Here is an 8,656-nt window from a genome sequence, read left to right on the forward strand (position 1 = left end):
CGAGGCCGAAAGGAAGAACCCGGTATTCAAAGTGCCCTAACGGAGTGTTAAACGCCGTCTTCCACTCGTCCCCCTCCCTGATGCGCACGAGATGGTAAGCGTTACGAAGGTCCAACTTAGTGAAAAACCTGGCTCCCTGCAGGATCTCGAAGGCTGAAGACATAAGAGGAAGCGGATAACGATTCTTAACTGTTATGTCATTCAGCCCTCGATAATCTATGCAGGGGCGCAGAGACCCGTCCTTCTTCTTGACAAAAAAAAACCCCGCTCCGGCGGGAGAGGAGGAGGGGACTATGGTACCGGCGTCAAGAGCTACAGACAAATAATCCTCGAGAGCCTTACGTTCGGGAGCCGACAGAGAGTATAGTCTACCCCGGGGGGGAGTGGTTCCCGGAAGGAGATCAATACTACAATCATACGACCGGTGTGGAGGAAGAGAGGTGGCCCTGGACCGACTGAACACCGTGCGCAGATCGTGATATTCCTCCGGCACCCCTGTCAAATCACCAGGCTCCTCCTGTGAAGAAGAGACAGAGGAAACAGGAGGGATAGCAGACATTAAACATTTCACATGACAAGAGACGTTCCAGGAGAGGATAGAATTACTAGACCAATTAATGGAAGGATTATGACAAACTAGCCAGGGATGGCCCAAAACAACAGGTGTAAAAGGTGAACGAAAAATCAAAAAAGAAATGGTTTCGCTATGATTACCAGAAAGGGTTAAAGGTAGCGTCTCACGCTGAATCCTGGGGAGAGGACTACCATCCAGGGCGAACAAGGCCGTGGACTCCCTTAACTGTCTGAGAGGAATGTCATGTTCCCGAGCCCAGGTCTCGTCCATAAAACAGCCCTCCGCCCCAGAGTCTATTAAGGCACTGCAGGAAGCTGACGAACCGGTCCAGCGTAGATGGACCGACAAGGTAGTGCAGGATCTTGAAGGAGAGACAGGAGTAGTAGCGCTCACCAGTAGCCCTCCGCTTACTGATGAGCTCTGGCTTTTACTGGACATGAAGTGACAAAATGACCAGCAGAACCGCAATAGAGACAGAGGCGGTTGGTGATTCTCCGTTCCCTCTCCTTAGTCGAGATGCGGATACCTCCCAGCTGCATAGGCTCAGCTCCCGAGCCGGCAGAGGAAGATGGTAGTGATGCGGAGAGGGGAGCAACGGAGAACGCGAGCTCCTTTCCACGAGCTCGGTGACGCAGATCAACCCGTCGCTCAATGCGAATAGCGAGTTCAATCAGGGAATCCACGCTGGAAGGGACCTCCCGGGAGAGAATCTCATCCTTTACCTCTGCGCGGAGACCCTCCAGAAAACGAGCGAGCAAAGCCGGCTCGTTCCAGCCACTGGAGGCAGCAAGAGTGCGAAACTCAATAGAGTAGTCTGTTATGGATCGATTACCTTGACATAGGGAAGACAGGGCCCTGGAAGCCTCCTCCCCAAAAACAGATCGATCAAAAACCCGTATCATCTCCTCCTTAAAGTCCTGATACTGGTTAGTACACTCAGCCCTTGCCTCCCAGATTGCCGTGCCCCACTCACGAGCCCGTCCAATAAGGAGAGATATGACGTAGGCGACACGAGCAGTGCTCCTGGAGTAAGTGTTGGGCTGGAGAGAAAACACAATATCACACTGGGTGAGGAACGAGCGGCATTCAGTGGGCTCCCCAGAGTAACACGGCGGGTTATTGATTCTGGGCTCCGGAGATTCGAAAGCCCTGGAAGTGGCCGGTGGATCGAGGCGGAGATGGTGAACCTGTTCTGTGAGGTTGGAGACTTGGGTGGCCAGGGTCTCAACGGCATGTCGAGCAGCAGACACTTCCTGCTCGTGTCTGCCTAGCATCGCTCCCTGGATTCCGACGGCTGAGTGGAGAGGATCCGAAGTCGCTGGGTCCATTCTTGGTCGGATTCTTCTGTTACGGTGAGTGAATGAGGACCCAAAAGCGAACTAACTTAAACAGAGCTTCTTTAATAACCAAACTTAGGTAGGCTCAGATAGACCGGCAGATTCCGACAGGACAGGACAAGGTTACAGCAAACATGACGATAGTCTGGCTCAGGCATGAAACACAAACAAACAAGAATCCGACAAGGACAGGAGCAGAAACAGAGAGAGATATAGGGACCTAATCAGAGGGAAACAGGGAACAGGTGGGGAACGGGTAGTTAGAGGAGACAAGGGACAGCTGGGGGAAAGCGGGGGAGAAAAGGTAACATAACAACGACCAGCAGAGGGAGACAGGGTGAAGGGAAAGGACAGAGACAAGACACAACATGACAGTTGCAAGTTCAAACCCCCGAGCTGACAAGGTACAAATCTCTCATTCTGCCCCTGAACAGGCAGTTAAACCTAGGCCGTCATTGAAAATAAGAATTTGTTCTTAACTGACTTGCCTAGTTAAATAAATAAAAAATTCCCATCTTTGACTTGATTTAGTAACATGTTTCAAACATGGACAGATAACTGACTGCACCAGACTCTTTTACAGACACGTTTTCTTTAATGGAAAACATCAATAGGAAACAAATTCAATAATAACAGGAAGGTTACACCAACATTAGTTTCCATTCATACAAAGTGTTGTGTAAATGCCACAGTAGATTTGTCGCGGTAAACAAGGAAATTCTTCCATTTCAATTCTACAGAATGCTTGTCAAATAGATACATCACTCCGCAGGTCAAAAAGGACCAAGTTGTTCCGATGACAATACCAACCAAGGTCGAACATCTCTTGAAAGACTTTGGTTGCAAGCAGGACAAAAGCATCGTCTTTTAGGGAGTGGTAGTGACTGTATTGACGGTTTAACTAGTGTCATGAAGGGTTGCAATGGGCTGCAATACATTCTGTAGGCTACCCGTTAGCCGATCCATTGTCACATTCTGGCTGCGTTTACACAGGCAGCCCAATTCTGACCTTTTTTTTTCACTCATTGGTCATTTGACCAATCAGATGAGCTCTGAAAAAAAGATCATGATATTAAAGGTGTGATGTGATTGGTCAAAATACCAATTTAGTGGAAAAAAATATCCGAATTGGGCTGCCTGTGAAAACCTATAGTAGGCTACTGTTTGTGTTTCCCTGGCAGAGTGGATGAGCTGAGTTGGGCCATCAGTTGACTGCTAACTGATTTGAACAGCTGATTTTACCTCCCCCACTCCTGCAATTCGCACCCACCCTGTCTAATCACGCCGACAATGATTCGGTCATTATCATTCAAATAATCTGTGAGTTTTCCCCGCCCATGTGTTCCCGTTAGAATTCTCCCACTGCATATCATCAGGCCTATATCATCATCATCATCATAATGATCCTTATATTATAAACCTATTATTGTTCGTGAAGGTCTTATTTAAGAAGTGGGGCAGTCCCAGTCCTCTCATAACCTGTAGTTTTTATGTAACTACCGGACAACACAGACACAGCGATACAGTATCCTGCCTATTGTTTTACCTTCAACATATAATAAAACAATTGATTCAAAAACTGATTTATCCCGTACAAATATGTCCATTTGTTATAATCCACATAAGAATTCACACGAGACACGCTGTAGCCTGAACATAGCCTACAAAGACTACTTGAACTGACGCCCAGTAGACCTGCGGTCTAAAAATAGCCTGCATAGCCTATAAGCACAAAGACACTGATGGAACAGACCGGAAAGTTTAGCTTTAAAATGTTGATAAACTATAACGACTTCACATTATAATCATAGCAATGAACACCTGGTATTATGAACACCTGGTAATATGAACACCTGGTTATATGAACACCTGGTATTATGAACACCTGGTATTATGAACACCTGGTATTATGAACACATGGTAATCTGAACACCTGGTAATATGAACACCTGGTATTATGAACACCTGGTATTATGAACACCTGGTATTATGAACACCTGGTATGATGAACACCTGGTACTATGAACACCTGGTAATATGAACACCTGGTAATATGAACACCTGGTAATATGAACACCTGGTAATATGAACACCTGGTATTATGAACACCTGGTATTATGAACACCTGATACTATGAACACCTGGTAATATGAACACCTGGTAATATGAACACCTGGTAATATGAACACCTGGTAATATGAACACCTGGTAATATGAACACCTGGTAATATGAACACCTGGTATTATGAACACATTCCAAAATGCAAACACTAGTCGAATGCACCACATATTCCATCAGTTTCCTGTGACAGAGAGAGGGGGGGGGGGGGGGGTGTAAAATATTTGAATGTGAATGTCTGGCTCAGTTGACGGCCCCATTCATCTATTAAATCACTGTCCTGCACACATCAATGAACCATCAGCCTGGCCTGTTCTCTCCCAGCTTCATAGTCAGAAGGAAGTGTGTAATTCCAGTCCATATGACAGGACTACAGCACAGCCAATCAGACACCATCCTTTAAGAGTCATGCCCCCCCTGTTGGACTATGCATTGTACACATTGCTAGTTGGGCCATGGGGTGTGGGCATTCCAATGAGTTGGGTCCGGGGATGTTGGATCAGAATCTGTTGTATTTATAAACACTTTAAGGTACAATGTAGGTACGGTACTGCATTGAAAAGACTACAAACACTGCTTCCAGCTGTCCCCTGGCGGCGATTCTAAATACTCAATATTCATTCAAATCCTCCTGCTGCAATATCATTTTACTCCTGCGACAAAAATGGGTCAAATTAAGATCCGACATCTGTAGGGTGCCATTTTCAGACACAGCCAAAGTCTGGGCCATGTGAAACATTGGTAAACAATGTGAGCGTGCAAAATGAAACCCTATTCCCTATGTAGGGCACTACTTTTGACCAGGACCCATAGGGAATAGTGCACTACTTTAGACCAGGACACATAGGGAATAGTGCACTACTTTTGACCAGGACACATAGGGAATAGTGCACTACTTTTGACCAGGACCCATAGGGAATAGTGCACTACTTTTGACCAGGACCCATAGGGAGTAGTGCACTACTTTTGACCAGGACCCATAGGGAGTAGTGCACTACTTTTGACCAGGACCCATAGGGAATAGTGCACTACTTTTGACCAGGACACATAGGGAATAGTGCACCACTTTTGACCAGGACCCATAGGGAATAGTGCACTACTTTTGACCAGGACCCATAGGGAATAGTGCACTACTTTTGACCAGGACACATAGGGAATAGTGCACCACTTTTGACCAGGACCCATAGGGAATAGTGCACTACTTTTGACCAGGACCCATAGGGAATAGTGCACTACTTTTGACCAGGAAAAATCTGTGCACTATATAGGGAGTAGGGTGCCATTTCAGACACAGACAATGGCTCATTCCCAAAACCTCTAGGGTCTTACGTTACAGACAACATCTAGCCAGTCAAGACAATACACAGAGGCAGCATACTACAATAACATAGACAATTCAATACCCACATGAGGAATTGTTGGCACAACACACTGACTTACCAATATGAAGGCACATCAACTGCATATTAACTGCACATATTGACCACAGAGTTGTACCACAGAGCTGTACCACAGAGTTGTACCACAGAGCTGTACCAAAGAGCTGTACTGTACCACAGAGCTGTACCACAGAGCTGTACCACAGAGCTCTACTACAGAGTTGTACCACAGAGTTGTACCACAGAGCTGTTCCAAAGAGCTGTACTGTACCACAGAGCTGTACCAAAGAGCTGTACCACAGAGCTGTACCACAGAGCTGTACTACAGAATTGTACCACAGAGTTGTACCACAGAGCTGTACCACAGAGCTGTACCACAGAGCTGTACTGTATCACATTGCTGTACCACATTACTGTACCACAGAGCTGTACCACATTACTGTACCACAGAGTTGTACCACAGAGCTGTACCACATTACTGTACCACAGAGCTGTACCACAGAGCTCTACCACATTACTGTGCCACAGAGCTGTACCACATTACTGTACCACAGAGCTGTACCACAGATCTGTACCACATTACTGTACCACTGAGCTGTACCACATTACTGTACCACAGATCTGTACCACATTACTGTACCACTGAGCTGTACCACATTACTGTACCACAGAGCTGTACCACATTACTGTACCACAGAGCTGTACCACATTACTGTACCACAGAGCTGTACCACATTAATGTACCACAGAGCTGTATCACAGAGCTCTACCACATTACTGTACCACAGAGCTGTATCACAGAGCTCTACCACATTACTGTACCACAGAGCTGTACCATATTACTGTACCACATTACTGTACCACAGAGCTGTACCACAGAGCTGTACCACATTACTGTACCACAGAGCTGTACCACAGAGCTCTACCACATTACTGTACCACATTACTGTACCACATTACTGTACCACTGAGCTGTACCACATTACTGAACCACAGAGCTGTACCACAGAGCTGTACCACATTACTGTACCACAGAGCTGTACCACAGAGCTGTACCACATTACTGTACCACAGAGCTGTACCACAGAGCTGTACCACAGAGCTGTACCACAGAGCTGTACCACAGAGCTCTACCACATTACTGTACCACTGAGCTGTACCACATTACTGAACCACAGAGCTGTACCACATTACTGTACCACAGAGCTGTACCACATTACTGTACCACAAAGCTGTACCACATTACTGTACCACAGAGCTGTACCACAGAGCTGTACCACATGACTGTACCACATTACTGTACCACAAAGCTGTACCACAGAGCTGTACCACAGAGCTGTACCACATTACTGTATCACAGAGCTGTACCACATTACTGTACCACATTACTGTACCACATTACTGTACCACAGAGCTATACCACAGAGCTGTACCACAGAGCTGTACCACATTACTGTATCACAGAGCTGTACCACAGAGCTGTACCACAGAGCTCTACCACATTACTGTACCACATTACTGTACCACATTACTGTACCACAGAGCTGTACCACAGAGCTATACCACAGAGCTGTACCACAGAGCTGTACCACTGAGCTGTACCACAGAGCTCTACCACATTACTGTACCACAGAGCTGTATCACAGAGCTCTACCACATTACTGTACCACAGAGCTGTACCACTGAGCTGTACCACAGAGCTGTACCACAGAGCTCTACCACATTACTGTACCACAGAGCTGTACCACAGAGCTGTACCACATTACTGTACCACAGAGCTGTATCACAGAGCTCTACCACATTACTGTACCACATAGCTGTACCACAGAGTAACATTCTGTCCACCAACTGGTGCCCAGCCCACATGGGCTTATAGGACACCATATCAAGTATCAAAACACTACATTAAACAAATGTAATGCCTTTAACAATGAAATGTGTAATTAGCAAACACATGTTCTAATACATAACAGTACACATACTGTTCTAATACATAACAGTACACATACTGTTCAGATACATAAAGGTACACATACTGTTCTAATACATAAAGGTACACATACTGTTCAGATACATAAAGGTACACATACTGTTCTAATACATAAAGGTACACATACTGTTCAGATACATAAAGGTACACATACTGTTCAGATACATAAAGGTACACATACTGTTCTAATACATAACCGTACACATACTGTTCTAATACATAAAGGTACACATACTGTTCTAATACATAAAGGTACACATACTGTTCTAATACATAAAGGTACACATACTGTTCTAATACATAACAGTACACATACTGTTCTAATACATAAAGGTACACATACTGTTCAGATACATAAAGGTACACATACTGTTCAGATACATAAAGGTACACATACTGTTCTAATACATAACCGTACACATACTGTTCTAATACATAAAGGTACACATACTGTTCAGATACATAACAGTACACATACTGTTCTAATACATAAAGGTACACATACTGTTCTAATACATAACAGTACACATACTGTTCTAATACATAAAGGTACACATACTGTTCTAATACATAAAGGTACACATACTGTTCAGATACATAACAGTACACATACTGTTCTAATACATAAAGGTACACATACTGTTCTAATACATAACAGTACACATACTGTTCTAATACATAAAGGTACACATACTGTTCAGATACATAAAGGTACACATACTGTTCTAATACATAAAGGTACACATACTGTTCTAATACATAACAGTACACATACTGTTCTAATACATAAAGGTACACATACTGTTCAGATACATAAAGGTACACATACTGTTCAGATACATAAAGGTACACATACTGTTCTAATACATAACCGTACACATACTGTTCAGATACATAAAGGTACACATACTGTTCTAATACATAACCGTACACATACTGTTCTAATACATAACAGTTCACATACTGTTCTAATACATAAAGGTACACATACTGTTCTAATACATAAAGGTACACATACTGTTCTAATACATAACAGTACACATACTGTTCTAATACATAAAGGTACACATACTGTTCTAATACATAACAGTTCACATACTGTTCTAATACATAAAGGTACACATACTGTTCTAATACATAACAGTTCACATACTGTTCTAATACATAAAGGTTCACATACTGTTCTAATACATAAAGGTACACATACTGTTCTAATACATAAAGGTACACATACTGTTCTATATAGATCATCTATAT

The sequence above is a fragment of the Oncorhynchus mykiss genome, chromosome 18 (genome assembly GCF_013265735.2).
Source record: "Oncorhynchus mykiss isolate Arlee chromosome 18, USDA_OmykA_1.1, whole genome shotgun sequence".
In the NCBI taxonomy this organism is placed as follows: Eukaryota; Metazoa; Chordata; class Actinopteri; order Salmoniformes; family Salmonidae; genus Oncorhynchus; species Oncorhynchus mykiss.